The sequence below is a fragment of the Carcharodon carcharias genome, chromosome 13 (genome assembly GCF_017639515.1).
Source record: "Carcharodon carcharias isolate sCarCar2 chromosome 13, sCarCar2.pri, whole genome shotgun sequence".
NCBI classification, from domain to species: domain Eukaryota; kingdom Metazoa; phylum Chordata; class Chondrichthyes; order Lamniformes; family Lamnidae; genus Carcharodon; species Carcharodon carcharias.
In genome coordinates, this window is record NC_054479.1 from 2,519,016 (window position 1) to 2,535,406 (window position 16,391).

Sequence of the window (16,391 nt, forward strand, 5' to 3'; positions counted from 1 at the left end):
CAGGCTACATATAAGGTAGTGAAAAAGCATGATAAGATTCTATCGTACAATGGCTTACTGATACAGACAGGAAATGTATTCTGAGTTAAGGTTTTTCTCTCGTCTCTAGTGAAATTTCATTTGTGCGGTTGATCTAGGCTTCTTGTGTGAATCAACGATGTTTTTGGAAATAATGCTAATTGTAGTTAAAATTAATATTTTGCTGACCTAAAGTTGTTTTCTATTCATTTTAATTGCTGTATACAACTGTGTGTGTGCCCTTAAGGTGTTACAAGGGTGTGGGACAGAACTAGTGCTTGGCTGAAGTAAATACTGATACTTAGAGGTGAGCGAATCAAAGTATTTTGATTCAACAGCAATTTATATTTATATAGCTCCTTTAATGTAATGAAACATCCCAAGGCGCTTCAAGGAAGCAATCCCCAAAGCTAACTATCTAAAACTGCCAAGTATCAAAACCGACAGAGACACTAACTGCAATTTAAATTATTGAAAATATCAAAGAGTCTGAAATATGGAGAAAATAATCAGCGTCAGTAAAGGGAAAATACAGATTAGCATTTCAGGAAGCACTGAAGAACAACATTATTGAATTGGGTATATTGCCAGTGGGTTTTTTGCGCTAATGCTTTTGTTCTTTTCATTTTGTTCGGAAAGCTCCCTTCCCCCTTCCTCTTGGCTATACCACCTTTGCTGAAGCTGTGGTAATCCATCTACTACCCTTGCTCTCTCCCTTAAACAGTACATTTCCAGTTTTGCCCTCTGATCCTTTCTCTGTTCTCTTCTCTCCATTGCTGTATATCTGTTCTCTCGCCTGCCTACCCATTCTTCCTGCTTGTCAGCCTACTTGCATATTGTCAGCCTGAATACTCCCTGGACTGCAGGCTTTAGGCTCACATCTGTTCACCTAGGAGCATCTCAGTTCAGACTGAAGTGTGTTTCATTGCAGGCCTAGCTCAGGTTACCTAACACAAGTCAGACCAGGGATCAAATCTAGTACAGTGGCATGTATTACTTAGCTTGTTCTCCTATTGCTTAAGTTTTTGATTAGTTTGCTTTTTGATGGGAGTTTACTTTTCAAAATGAAATCATTGTTTACTTTGAGATGTTGCTTAAGACAAACTCAGTGTTGAGAATATGAGTGATATTAATAATCATCTTAAAATGCATGCAGCAGTACAAGGGTTTCTTTTAGTGTTTGTCGGGTACTACCTATCTTAAATGAAGATGTTTTCAGAATTAGTCCTGTAATGCTAGGAGGTTTGAGTAAAATATTTTTTGAGTGAGTTATATTTCAGCTATAGAATCATAGAATTTTACAGCACAGCAGGTAGCCATTTGCTGTTCTTTTCATAGCTGCAAAGGAAATGCGTATAAACGTTTTTTTACAGATCTTATCTGCTTGCTGAATTTGTGGTTTGTTTGTGTCTCTTATCGACCAGTAGCTGGTTGGTAAGTTGTTGATGAAAGGGTGATGTATGATGGTGCTGCATAATGAAGTTTGAATTTATAGCAACATAGGCTTTAAAGATGTGTTAGTGATGTACAATGGAGAGAGATCTTGTTAAGTTCTACATACTTGTGCAAAGGGAGTAATTATTGTTATAGATTTTCTATAGAGCCAGAAACCACATTTCCTTTTTTTTAAAAAAAGTATTCAATATGAAATAAAATCTATTGCCTGCATACTGTGGAGAATGTGTTGTTCAAAATCTCTACTGCCAATATTTACAAGTTCCTTAAACAATTGTGAATCCCATTTGTGGTATTTAAATGATTTCACAAAATCCTGTAGTAGAATTTTAGAAGGATTAGTATAACACAGCTTAGGAAGGGATCCTTGTGGACCATAGTGGCTGCTAAACTTTAGGATTGCTCTATCTGTAATTATTCATGGTGACATGATGGGTCGAATGCTATAAATGTTATTGTTTCTATGTACAAAAGGAAGCAAACAATGCACTTAAATCCCTCCAAAATTTATTGCACTGAGAGCACCTTTCAAGCAAAAATTCTAATTTAACAGTTTATATGCAATTTGCAATAAACCCCTGATAAATGCACATATATTATGCAATAACAACTGATACCCACAAATATTTTTTACAGAGAGAAACTTAAACTATTTGAAAAAATGTGCAAGCAAATTACGCAGAACAGAGTCAACAGGAGGCCATTCAGTCCCTGGAGCCAGATCCAAATTCAGTTAGACCATGGCCGATTTGTACCTGAACTCCATTTATTTGCCTTAGCTCCATGTCCCTTAATACCCTCTCATTAAAAAAATACATAGAGAAATACAGCATAGAAACAGGCCAGTTGACAAATGTTGGCAAAATCTATCTCTTTCAGTCTTGAAAGTTTAAATTGACCCCAGCATTGAGTCTTTTGAGGGAGAAAGTTCCAGATTCCTACAACTCTTGTGTGAAAAGTGCTTGCTAATTTTACTCCTAAATAGCCTAGCTCTAATTTTAATATTGTGCCCCCTTCTTCTAGAATCCCCCACCACAGGAAACAGTCTCTTTCCATCCGTCCTATCAAACTCCTTTGTCATTTTACTAGAGAATAGAGGTCAGAAAGAAAAGTCAAAGAGGAAATTCTTAGTGTGTGCTTAGGAATCAGGAAAGTGGATAGATGTATTCATATCCTTTATGGTGTTCAAGGACAGCAAGGCACATACGAAATGCAGCTTAATTTATAAGTAGAAACTAATAAGATACATAAAGGAGAAGTAATGACATTGAAATTGTAAAATAAGCTGTTGTTTATGGAATGATTTTGGTGAAGAGGACATTGCTACAATTTTTACATTTACATTTTCCCATACTGTTGTCAATGATGAACATAGGTAAAGCAAACCTGTCTCCAAACTGCTTGTGGCTGAGTTTAAATCATGGATATGAGTGTACTTTCATATTAAAGCATTAAATTATGAATTTTCTTATGATCCAGGTAGAAACTGATAACTTCTTAAAAGGAAAGGATTTCCTTTCCCACCATGCCAGAAAGAATATTTAACTTTTTAAAACTTTTACTGTTACAAACCAACTAAACTCAACATAACTCAAACATTAATTAACCAGTGAAAGATATTTCAAATAAAAAGGTAAACTTTGCTTTAAATAGTCAATTCAACAAAGATACACCTCACATAGTTATCAGCGCGCTCATTTTTTCCCCCCACAAATGTGGGACCATGTACAATCTCAGTTTTTCCAACTCGACTTTCGTTTTGCAGGATTCCTCACTTCCCATCAGCCCTTGAGTCGCATTTTCCAGCAACTGTATTCCATTTAAAGTTCCTGGACATGGTTACCACTGACAAGGATGCAAGTCTACGAACCCTTTCTCACTCATGTCATGACAGCTCTGATGATACAGAATCCCAAGAGACTCCTTTGTCTGACTCCTTTAAATGGTCTTGTGGGCTCAGGCACCACTTCAACAGCAACAATGGGTATTGTCCAATCCAAAATCTTTGTTCTTCCTGTCTTCAGTGTTCTGTCCTTTCCAGCTATATAACATACAGAATAACACAGCCTCTGCTCTAGTCTGAGTTCTGCTTCAATACCAGGATCTATTTGAAGACTGCGAAACACAAAACTTTCTCATTTGGAGACAGCCTTATTTGTTTCCTCCTTGCACTAATTCCCAGTCTTTTGAACTGCTGAACAGAAAATAAGCTGACCCCTCCCACTGCAATTAGGTTTCCATGTACCTTTGCTTCTAAACTTATCATCTCTATGGCAACCCAGGTCACATGGGCATTTCTTAATGAGCCTAATGATGTCATAATAGAGTAGAAATTAACCATCTTTCAGAGTACCTCCCTACCCCACTTTGGTCTTAATGGGACATCACACTAAAGAAATACAGAACTTTCTCAGCTGCTGGTCTATGTTGCTACTTATTAATGTGACTGAGAGGCATGGTCAGCTTCCATGTGTACACTGGTGAGAGCCAATCTCCCCAATCCCAGAATGACACTGCTCTCAATCTGCTCATCTGACAGTAAAGTGGTGTGAAAAACATTGGTAAGACTAATGCCTTTGTAGGAACATAGGAGTAGGCCGTTTGGCCCGTGGAGTCTGCTCTGCCATTCAAACAGATCACGGCTGATTGTCAACCTCTACACCGTTTTTCCCCACTATCTGAATGTCCCTTGATGTCATCAGTACCCAGAAATCTACCAATTTTTGTTTTGAACATGCTCAATGATTGGGCTTCCAATCTGGGATAGAGAATTCCAAAGATTCACCGCCCTCTGAGTGAAGAAATTCCTCCTCATCTCAATATTAAATAGCCCACCCCTTATTCTGAAACAGTGTCCCCTGGTTCTAGACTCACCAGCTAGGGGTAACATCCTATCTACATCTGCCTTGTCACGCCCTGTAAGAATTTTGTAAGTTTCAATGAGATCACCTTTTATTCTTTAAATCTCTAGGGAATGCAGGCCCAGTTTCCTCAATCTCTTCTCATAAGGCAATCCTGCCATCCTAAGGATTAGTCTGGTGATCCTCTGTTGCACTCCCTCCATAGCAAGTATATGCTTCATTAGGTGAGGAAACCAAAACCGTACACACTGCTCCAGGTGCGGTCTCACCATGGCGCTATACAATTGTAGCACGACATCTTTATTCCTGTACTCAAATTCCCTTGCGATGAAGGCCAACATACCATTTGCATTCCTAATTGCTTGCTGCACCTACACTATACTACATCCACTGGTTCTCCTTTATCTATGCTACAAGTAACATCCTCAAAAAACTCCAACAGGTTTGTCAAACATGATTTCCATTTCATAAATCATGTTGACTCTTCCCAATCATAACTGGACATTAGAAAATGTTATCACATCATTTATAATAGATTCTAACTTTTTCCCTACTATTGACATCAAACTAACAGGTCTGTAGTTCTTCATTTTCTATCTTCCTCCCTATTTTCCAGTCCACAGGAACCTTTCCAGTATCTATAGAATTTTGAAAGAAGACCATCAATGCATCCACAATCTATATAGCCACCTCCTTCAATATTCTGGGAGGTAGTTCATCAGGTCCAGGGGATTTATCAGTCTTTAATCCAATTAATTTTTGAGTACTACCACTTTATTAATACTAATTTCTTTCAGTTCCTCATTTTCACAAGTCCCTAGTATTTCTGGGAGATTTTTGTATCTTCCTCTGTGAAGACAGACACAAAATAATTGTTTAGCTTCTCTGCTGTTTGCTTATTCACCGTTATAAATTCCCCATCTCCGCCTGTAATGGACCAACATTTGTCCTTGCTAGTCTTTTACAGTCTGTCTTTGTTTCTTGCTAGCTTGCATTCATATTCTCTTTTCCGTTCCTTTATTAGTTTCTTAGTCCCCCTTTCTTGATTCCAGATTGCTCCCAATCCTTGGGCTTACCATTTTTTCTGGCAACCTTATCAGCCACTTCCTTTGATCTAATGCAATTTTTAACTTCTTTTGTTAGCCACGATTGGTTCACCCTCCCTGTTGGATTTTTGTATCTTAGAGGAATGTGTATTTGTTGTAGACCATGTAATACTTCTTTAGATACTAGTCATTTGCCTGCCTACCATCAAATCTTTTAATGCATCTTCCCAATCCATCAGAACCAACTTGCCCCTCATACATTCATAGTTTCCCTTGTTCAGATTTAAGACCCGAGTATCAGAATGAACTATATCACTTTCAAATTTAATGTAAAATTCTATTATATTATGGTCACTATTTCCTAAAGAGCTTCTTTACAGCAAGGTTGTTAATTAACCCTTTATCATTACGTATTACTAATCTAAAATAACCCAATCCCTCATTGATTCTTCAACATACTGCTCCAGAAACCCATCTCGTACACACTGAAGGAATTAACCCTCCACAGCATTATTGCTAATTAGGTTTATCTAGTCTACATGTAAATCGAAGTTGCCCATTATTACCATATTTCCCATGTTACCTGCAGCTCTAATTCCCTGATTTATACTGTGCCCAACGTTGTCACTACAGTTTTTGGTGGCCTGTAAACAGCTCCCATTAGTGTTTGCTGCCCCTTGCTCTTTCTTAGTTCCACCCAAACTGATTCTACATCTTGATCCTTTGATCTAAGATCCTCTGTCACAAATGTACTGATCTCATCCCTTATTAACAGCGCCACCCCGCCTCATTTTCCTTTTTGCTTATCCTTCCTAAATGATGAATATCTTTAAATATTCAGTTCCCAGCCTTGGCCATCACGTAACCACGCCTCATAACACAATTAAATCATATCCATTTATCTCTATTTGTGTCTTCAAATCATCCACCTTGTTATGAATTCTGCATGCATTCAGGTAACGTGTCTTTAACCTGATCCTTTTAATATTATTATTCCGTATTCTGATCCTATTTAACGCTTGTCTTCACTTCTTCTGCCTTCTAATTTTCCTTACCAGTTTTCTACTACTTGTTACCACTTTTGCTTCCCTCCAATCAGAGCTCCCTTTCAGGTCGCCATCCCCCTGGCAATCTAGTTTAAACCCTTCCCAACAGAACTAGCAAATCTCCCTGTGAGGATGTTGGTCCCAGTCCTGTTAAGGTGCAGCCTGTCTATCTTGGACAGGTCCCACCCACCCAAAAACCAGTCCCAGTGCCTCAGAAATTTGATGCCTTCCCTCCTACACCAATTCTCCAGCCATGTGTTTGAATGCTGAATCCTCCTAATCCTATGCTCACTAGCATGTGGCATTGGGAATAATCCTGGGATTACTGCTTTTGAGATCCTCCTTTTTAATTTCTTTCCTAACCCCCTAAAATTTGCTTGCAAGACCTCGTCCCTCTTCCTGCCTTTGTCGTTGGTACCAATGTGGACCATGAGCCCTGGCTGTTCTCCCTTCCCCAGAAGAATGTCCTGTAGCTGGTCTGTGACATCCTTGACCATGGTACCAGGGAGGCAACACAGCATCCTGGAGTCACATCAATGGCTGCAGAAACGCCTGTCTATTCCCCGAACCAACGAATCCCTTGTCACTTTTGCTCTTCCAGTCTTCTTTCTCGCCTCCTGTGCAGCTGAGCCACCTGTGGTGTCAGGAACTTGGCTTTTGCTTCATTCCTCTGAGGAACCATTGCCCTTAACAGTACCCAAATTTAAAAACTGGTTTGTGACCGAGATCGACTCAGGGGACTCCTGCATTGCCTGCCTGGCTCTTCTAGACTGCCTGGCAGTCACCCATTCCCCCTCTGCCTCTATGCTCCTAACCTGCGGCGTGACCATCACCTCGCTGATGCACCACAGTGACTCCAGCTGCTGTTCCAAGTTCTGAAACCCAGAGTTCAAACTTCTACAGCTGGTGACACTTCCTGCAGGTGTGTTTGTCTTAGACACATGGTGCATCCATGACTTTCTACATGTGACAGGATGCATGTTCCACTTGGCCGAGCTGCACTGACATACCTTAACTTTACAAACTTTTTAGTATAAGTAGAATAACTTACCAGCTATTTGTCAGTTAGCTTCTTCCTGTATACCAAAATAAGAACCAAATACTGGAGATTGAAAAAGGTAGAAAAAGAAACGAACACTTCCTTCCCCTCATCATCGAACTCCCTCACTCTGTCAAGCTTCACTCTGTTTTAACCTCTCTGCCCTAAAGTCTTGCCATTTTAACCAACCTTCAACCTCATATTCCAGCCCCTTGCCACTGACTCCATTACCCTAGCTGGCTGGTCACTGAGGCTGAACCAGAGGAGCTGCCCAACCCAGAACTAATCTTAACGTCCTAATGTTCTATCTTGCACCAAACCTGCTCATTTGTGAAATTGTCATGTTTCTTGCCTTTGTTCCTCCTTTCTTCCCCCCACCTTGCCACAGCAGAAACCCTCATGCCCTCATGCATGTTTCTGTCACCTTCAGATTCTCTTTCATCAATGGCCTTCTCTTGAATTCCACCCTCCATGATTCTGATTCCAAAATGGCAGATGTGTTGGCTGGTAAGAGGCCAATGATAAAGCCATAAAAAAGTTAAAGGCAGGTAAAACCGTAAAAATGGCAATGACATTTGGGTTTCATGAATAGGAGCATAGGGTACAAAAGTGAAGAAGTCATATTGCAATGGTTAGGCCCGAGTTGCAGTAGTAGAAGAGGTGCATAAAAACAAGACAATTGAATGTATTTAAGGAAGTAACTAAATAAATAGAGAGATCAGATATTTAGTGATCTAGCTGGATTAGCACATCAACTTTTCAAATTTTAACAAAGATGTTTAACTAATGTTTAAAAGATGGTTGCTTGGTAGATGTAATTATAAGGAGGGGCGTTGATGGGAGCCACATTTAATTTAAGAATAGCAGGATTAAATTCTGTTCCAATCCTCCCATGGCAACCTTTCCTCATTAAAATTTGCCTGTGGCAAATGTCACCTGTTCTCAACTGTTTGTCCATTGGGTTGTTATTTTGCAGCATAGATCTGTGTTTCACAATAAGTACTGTGAACCCACAAAAGAACCCTAACTAATAGCTGGTGTTACAAATTTTAGGTCTACCTTGAATGTTGTCAAGTTCAGCAGTTCTCAAAGTAGTTTCCATGTCTTCTGTTCAGGAGTGTTTCTGTTTTGTCCAAAATCTAATACAGTAATGTAACTTGGTTTGTGATAAAGGGCTTGCTTGTGATCTAACTAGATAACATGGGCTGAATTTTTATCCGAGATGGAGGTGGGTTTGGAGACAGGTGTGCTGACCTGGGTGGTGGTGGTGGTGGAGAGGTGCATCTTGACATAATCGCAGGATTAAATTTTGTTCCAGTCTTCCCATGGCAGCCTCCCTCCATTAAGATTTGCCTATGGCAAATGTCACCTGTTCTCAACTGTTTGTTCATTGGGCTAAATCCTCATGTTGACCTCATCCTCACCAACCTGCCTGCCACAGATGCATCTGTCCATGACCGTATTGGTAGGAGTGACCTCTGTACACACTCGTCATGCAGATGAGTCCTGCCTTCATATTGAGGATACCCTCCATCGTGTTGTGTGGCACTACTATCGTGATACATGGGATAGATTTCGATCAGATCTAGCAATTCAAGACTGGGCATCCATGAGACTGTGGGCCATCAGCAACAGAATTGTACTCGAACACAATCTGTAACCTCATGGCCCGGCATATCCCTCACTCTACCATTACCATCAAGCTAGGGGATCAACCCTGGTTCAATGAAGAGTGCAGGAGGGCATGCCAGGAGCAGCACCAGGCATACCTAAAGACAAGGTGTCAACCTGGTGAAGCTATAACACAGGACTACATGTGTGCCAAACAGAGTTAAGTGATCCCACAACCAATGGATCAGATCTAAGCTGTGCAATCCTGCCACATCCAGTGGTGAATGGTGGTGGACAATTAAACAACTCATTGGAGGAGGAGCCCAGCACATCAGTGCAAAAGATAAGGCTGAACACTTGTTGCAGTCTTCAACCAGAAGTGCTGAGTGGATGATCCATCTCAGTCTCCTCCGGAGGTCCCCAGCATCACAGATGCCAGTCTTCAGCCAATTCATTCACCATGTAGTATCAAGAAGTGGTTGAAGGCACTGGATACTGCAAAGGCCATGGGCCCTGACAATATTCCATCAATAGTACTGAAGACTTGTGCTCTAGAACTTGCTGCACCCCAGCCAAGCTGTTCCAGTACAGCTACAACACTGGCATCTACCCAGCTATGTGGAAAATTGCCCAGGTATGTCCTGTACACAAAAAGCAGGATAAACCCAACCCGGCCAATTACAGCCCCATCAGTCTACTCTTGGTCATCAGTAAAGTAATGGAAGGGGTCATCAACAGTGCTATAAAGCGACATTCCCTTAGCAATAACCTGCTCACTGATGCCCAGTTTGGGCTCCACCAGCCATTACTGCCTTGGTTCAAACATGGACAGAAGAGCTGAACTCCTGAGGTGAGGTGAGTGTGACTACCCTTGGCACTAAGGTAGCATTTGACCGAGTGTGGCATCAAGGAGCCCTAGCAAAACTGTGGAGTCAATGGGAATCGCGAAAACTCTCCACTGGTTGGAGTCATACCTAGCACAAAGGAAGATGGTTGTGGTTGTTGGAGGTCAGTCACTCAGATCTAGGACATCACTGCAGGAGTTCCTCAGGGTAGTGTCCTTGGCCCAACCATCTTCAGCTGCTTCATCAATGATCTTCCTTCCATCATAAGGTCAGAAGTGGGAACGTTCGCTGATTATACAATGTTCACCATTTGCAACGTCTCAGATACTGAAGCAGTCCATGTCCAAATGCAGCAAGACCTGGACTATATCCAGGCTTGAGCTGACAAGTGGTAAGTAATTTTTGCGCCACACACGTGTCAGACAATGACCATCTCCAACAATAGAGAATCCAACCATCACCCCTTGATGTTAAATGGCATTACCATCACTGAAACCCCCACTATCAACATCCTGGGGGTTTCCATTGACCAGAAACTGAAATGGACTAGCCATATAAATACTGTGGCTACAAGAGCAGGTCAGAGGCTTGGAATCGTGCAACGAGTAACTCACCAGCTGACTCCCAAAAGCCTCTCCACCATCTATAAGGCACAAGTCAAGAGTGTGATGGAATACTCCCCATTTACCTGGATGAGTGCAGCTCCCACAACATTCAAGAAGCTTGACACTGTCCAGGACAAAGCCCACTTGATTGGCACCACATCCACAAACATTCATTCCCTCCACCAACGCACAGCAGTACCTACAAGATGCACTGCAGGAATTCACCAAGGCTCCTTTGGCAGCACCTTCCAAACCCACGACCATTATCATCTAGAAGGACGAGGGCAGCAGATAGATGGGAACACCACCATCTGGAAGTTCCCCTCCAAGCCACTCACCAAGCTCACTTGGAAATATATCATCATTCCTTTACTGTTGCTGGGTCAAAATCCTGGAACTCCCTTCCTAACAGCACTGAGTGTACCTATAGTACATATAGTTCCACAAGGCAGCTCACCACCACCTTCTCAAGGGTAAGTATGGATGGGCAATAAATGCTGGCCTAGCCAGCGAAGTCCACATCCCGTGAATGAATGAATGAATAAAAAACACAGCATGGATCCATTGGGTTGTGAGGGTCACAGCCACAGGCCCACCGTGGAGGGGTTCCCCCTCCATTATGATGCCCTGGGCACATGTTTTGCATTATTTTTTTTCTTCAGTGAGTACCACCATTTTGGGGAGCCCTCTTGTTCTTCCACATTTAGTGGCAATTCCCACCTCTTTGAGTGCCCAGAGCCTCAGGCACTCCCATTGGCCCCCTCAACTGCGGAGTTCATCCGCTGTCCTGAGTTCAATAGGACCTCTTAACTGACTGGCTTCTTGAAAATCTTCTCCGGGGTCTTGCCATGGCCACCCCTGGGTTCCCAACCCAGAAGTCAGCCCAACTTCAGGATCAGGTCGCTGGAACTAAAATTCAACTCCATGTCTTTTGCATATAGTCTTTGCTTGTACTTGTCCAGTCTTTCAGGAGGTGGATTGAAAACACTTTAGTAAACAACATCCAGTTGATAAGAACAAAGATAAGAACAAGAAGCTGTTTTGTTTTATAAACAGCAAGTGAATGTAAAGAGTGAACTTGCAATCAAATCTCCATTTTGGAGCTCTTTTAGTGCCAGGAAGAAGGCACACCTGGCAAGGCAAAACTTCCACAGCCTAAGCTGAGGGCTGAACCAAAGAGCTGATCAATAAAAGTTAGCCAAATAAGGCAGAAGAGTGTGGAATGGTTTATTTGTTTTAATTTTCAGAGAGGAGGGTTAAGTTCAAGTAAAATGAGATTTGTCCATCATGCTGAATAGTATATCTCTTCTTTCCCTGCATTCTGAGCACACACACACACACACACACACACACACACCCCCTACACTGGACTCAAATGAACAGGTCACCCCATTGTTAATAGGCGTGAATGTTCACTGGAAGCTTGAACTAATTCCCATTGCAGAGAGCACTGTGATTCACACTGTTTGACTGAGTCCTAACATACATTTTCCAGCTTCCTTCTTCTGTGGATTCAATTCTTCAGAACTACATTTAACTTTCTGGTAAAACTCAGCAGGTCTGGCAGCATCGGCAGAGAAAGAAAAGAGTTGACGTTTCGAGTCCTCATGACCCTTCGACAGAACAGTTCTGTCGAAGGGTCATGAGGACTCGAAACGTCAACTCTTTTCTTCTCCGCCGATGCTGCCAGACCTGCTGAGTTTTTCCAGGTAATTCTGTTTTTGTTTTGCATTTCCAGCATCCGCAGTTTTTTTGTTTTTAACTTTCTGGTGTTCTTAAATTACGCCAGGATCCTCCAATGGAAGCTTAGTCACTAATCCTGGAGCAGGACACAAAGGGACATTACGAAGCAACAGTGATGCTGATAATTGTGCCCTTGGAGCCCTAGCAAAACTGGAGTCAATGGGAATTGGGGAGAAAACACTCCACTATTTGGAGTTATACCTTGCACAAAGGAAGATGGTTGTGGTTGTTGGAGGTCAGTCATCTCAACTCCAGTCGTTACTGCAGGAGTTCCTCAGGGTAGTGTCCTAGGCCCATCTGCCTTCAGCTGCTTCATCAATGACCTTTCTTCCATCATAAGGTCAGAAGTGGGGATGTTCGCTGATGATTGCACAATGTTCAGCACCATTTGCAACTCCTTAGATACTGAAGCAGTCCATGTCCAAATGCAGCAAGACCTGGACAATATCCAGGCTTGGGCTGGCAAGTGGCAAATGACATTCATGCCACACAAGTGTCAGGCAATGATCATCTCTAACATGAGAGAATCTAACCATCACCCTTTGACGTTCAATGGTATTACCATCAACGAATCCCCCACTATCAACATCTTTTGGGGGTTACCATTGACCAGAAGCTGAACTGGGCTAGCCATATAAATACTGTGGCTACAAGAGCAGGTCAGAGGCTAATAACTCATGAATAACTCATCTGCTGACTTCCCAAAGACTGTCCATCATCTACAAGGCACAAGTCAGGAATAGAATGCTCCCCACTTGTCTGGATGAGTGCAGTTCCAACAACGCTCAAGAAGCTTGACCCCATCCAGGAGAGAGGAGCCCACTTGATTGGTACCACAGACATTCACTCCCTCCACACCGACGCACAGTAGCAGCAGTGAGTATCATCTGCAAGATGCACTGCAGAAACTCACCAAGGTTCTTTAGACAGCATCTTCCAAACCCACGACCACTACCATCTAGAAGGACAAGGGCAGCAGATAGATGGGAACACCACCACCTGGAAGTTCCCCTCCAAGTCACTCACCATCATTACTTGGAAATATATCTCCATTCCTTCACTGTCGCATGGTCAAAATCCTGGAACTCCCTTCCTAACAGCACTGTGGGTGTACCTACGCCACATGGACTGCAGCAGTTCAAGAAGGCAGCTCACCACCACCTTCTTGATGGGATGGGCAATAAATGCTGGCCCAGCCAGCGAAGCCCACGTCCCCTGAATGGATGAATAAAATAAAAAAATGAAACAGACTGTCTAGCTCGTTGAGTGACAGAGGATACCAGCAAAGTTAGCCACATGTATCGAACTGAAAATCCAGGTGGAGTTAATGCATTTTTGATTAGTAAATTAAAAAGGGGTAATAAACAATCGGGCATTTGATCTCCATGTTCACATTCCGACAGCATGTGGCTGTGAACTTTTAACCTGTTTGTGGTTTTATAGATAAAATTGGTATGATGAAAACTGTGCGGGTTTTTTTTTAACTTGGTGACTTAATTGTGGCAGATGTTTGTTCAGTAAATATCCACTCAAGATAGAGGTGCCCTCTGAAGATTTTTTAATCACTTTAAAAATAAAAAGCTGCATGATTACCGTTGAGGCGGGGGAAACATAAGATCATGGGAAAGTGGTCCTTTGGCCCGTTAAGCCTACTCAGCCATTCAATAAGATCATGACTGATCTGGTTGTGGCCTTAACTCCTTTCCTGCCTGACTTGCCATAACCCTTGATTTCCTTGTAGATCAAAAATCTAACTCAACCTTGAATATATTCAATGATCCAGCCTCCACTGCTTTGCTGTGGAAGAGAATTTCGAAGACTAACGACCCTTAGAGAGAAGAAATTCCTCCTCATCTCTGTCTTAAATGGGAGATCTCTATAGGCGGCTTAACCGCTGCAGCTGTGGCCGTCTCGGTATGTTGGCTATTCAGTATGTTGGTGGTGGTGGGTTTTAAATAATGTTGGACGCTTAACCAATGGTCTGCTGCTGGGATTCCCCTCCATGCATCAGCTAGCTTCGACTGCCATGGAAAATTCAGTCATGGCTCAGTTGGTAGTACTCTTGCCTCTGAATCACAAGGTTCCTGGTTCAAATTCCACTTCAGGGCTTGAGCACAAAATTACTCCAGTGCAGTACTGGGGGAGTGCTGCACTGTCTTTTGGATGAGGCATTAAACCGAGGCCCCATCTGCCAGTTTGGATGGATGTAAAAGACCCCATGGCACTATTTTGAAGAAGAGCATGGGAGTTATCCCGGTGTCCTGGCCAACCTTTATCCCCAAACAACATCAAAGAAAAACAGATTATCTGTTCTTAACACGTTGCTGTTTGTGGGAACTAATTTCGAGTTGTTTGCTCAAACCAGAGCCATCTATATTTGGAGAGTAAAAATATCAGAAAAGACCAATTAATCAGGAAGTAAATTAGTCAATCCAATCCAACTTTTATTGTGTCATTACTTGCTTCCCAGATTGTATGTGAAAAAATAAGATCTTTTTTTAAAAACAGACATGGCCCCCATCTCTGTTCTCCTGGGATTGTGACTAAAGGCACTCCTGCGTTAAATGCAATAAATGCTGACCTATCCAGCGACGCCCACATCCTATGAATGAATTTTAAAAATGCGATGACCTGACATTATATATAGCTGTGCACCTGCTGTATAAAAATCCACTAAGCATGTGATTTCCTGGATGTTTCTAAGTCAAATTGGAGATTGACGAAGCTGGGATTGTTCTTCTAAGAAAAGAGAGGGTTGAGAAGGAATTAGATAGAGGTGTTTAGCATTATGAGGGCATTGCACAAAGTAGATAGAGAGAAACTGTCCCGCAGACAGACAAGTCAAGGACAAGAGGACACCAATTTAAGGTGGTTGGCAAAAGAACCAGAGGCAACATGAGGAAAAACTTTTTTACAGAACGAATGGTTAGGATCTAGAATGCCCTGGCCTGAGAGTGTGGTGGGGGTAGATTCAATTGTGACATTCAAAAGGAATTTGGATAATTATCTGAAGAACAAAATTTGCAGGGCTATGGGGGCAGTGGGTTCAAATCCCGTTAATAAATCTGGAATATAAAGCTAATCTCATTAATGGTGACCATGGAACTATCAACAATTGTCATAAAAACACATCTGAATCACTAGTATCCATCAGGGAAGGAAATCATCCATCCTTACCAAGCCTGGCCTACATATGATTCCACGCGCACACTAATGTGGTTGTCTTTTATCTGCTCTCTGAAATGCCTAGTAAGCCACTCAATTCAAGGGCAATTAGGGACGGGAACAAATGCTGGCCTTACCAGCGATACCCACAGCCCATGAAGGAATACATTTTTAAAAATGACAGACTGAGTAGCCTCCTTATGTGCTGTAACTGTTTCTATTAAATCCATTGGGTTGAGTGTTGGGAAGAGCAGAATCAGCTAAACTATTTTGATACACCATCATGTCCATGTTTCCCTCTGCTGACTTGTGGGTCACCATTACTTCATTGTCATTGGTCTTGTGGAATCACTACATGGATTGTGGTGATTCACTATCTCATACAGCTAGTGATCTTCAGCAGATGCAACTTTTCCGACATTACCCGAGTGTCAAGAACAAAGTTAAGGAAAAAGCAAGCTCAAACAAACTGCAATGAGATGTGACCAAGGAGTGAAAGTAGGAGTAATACCTGGCTGGGAGAGAGTAAGGGGTTTACTGGGAACAGGGGCATGAAAGATGGAGGAAAAGAAGTGGTTGTGCAGATGACAGCTGCAGAAGTATTTGGGTTAATAAAGGGTCAAAGGCAAGGCAGGTGACCCATTGAAAATGTTGTTGTAACTGGCTGAGAGGTGGATGAAAGGAGTTAATATTCCAGAAGTGAATGCACATGGGAGAAGGTTTGGAAGGGGTAAGGGATGTGGCTGGTGAAGGAAGTTTACTCTTTTTACTTCAAAACTGTTGTTCCTTTCAAACCTTGACTTCAGCTTGATATTTTTTACTACTGAGCTGAAGGGAATTTTTGGATGTTAAATATATACCAGTTGATCCCCTAAGATTTTATGCACGTTGAGTCCGGACCAGGCACTGTCTTCTGATTCAAAAGCAAAATATAAAGCTTGTTCACCAACCTGTAGA

The 16,391-nt window shown here is 42.1% G+C and overlaps 1 protein-coding gene across 3 annotated transcripts in view; it reads left to right on the forward strand.

Moving 5' to 3' along the window:
* The window catches only part of LOC121285630 (membrane-associated phosphatidylinositol transfer protein 2), a 405,846-nt gene that overhangs the window by 78,564 nt on the left and 310,891 nt on the right, over positions 1 to 16,391 (forward strand). The gene's annotated exons all lie outside the window — the stretch shown is intronic.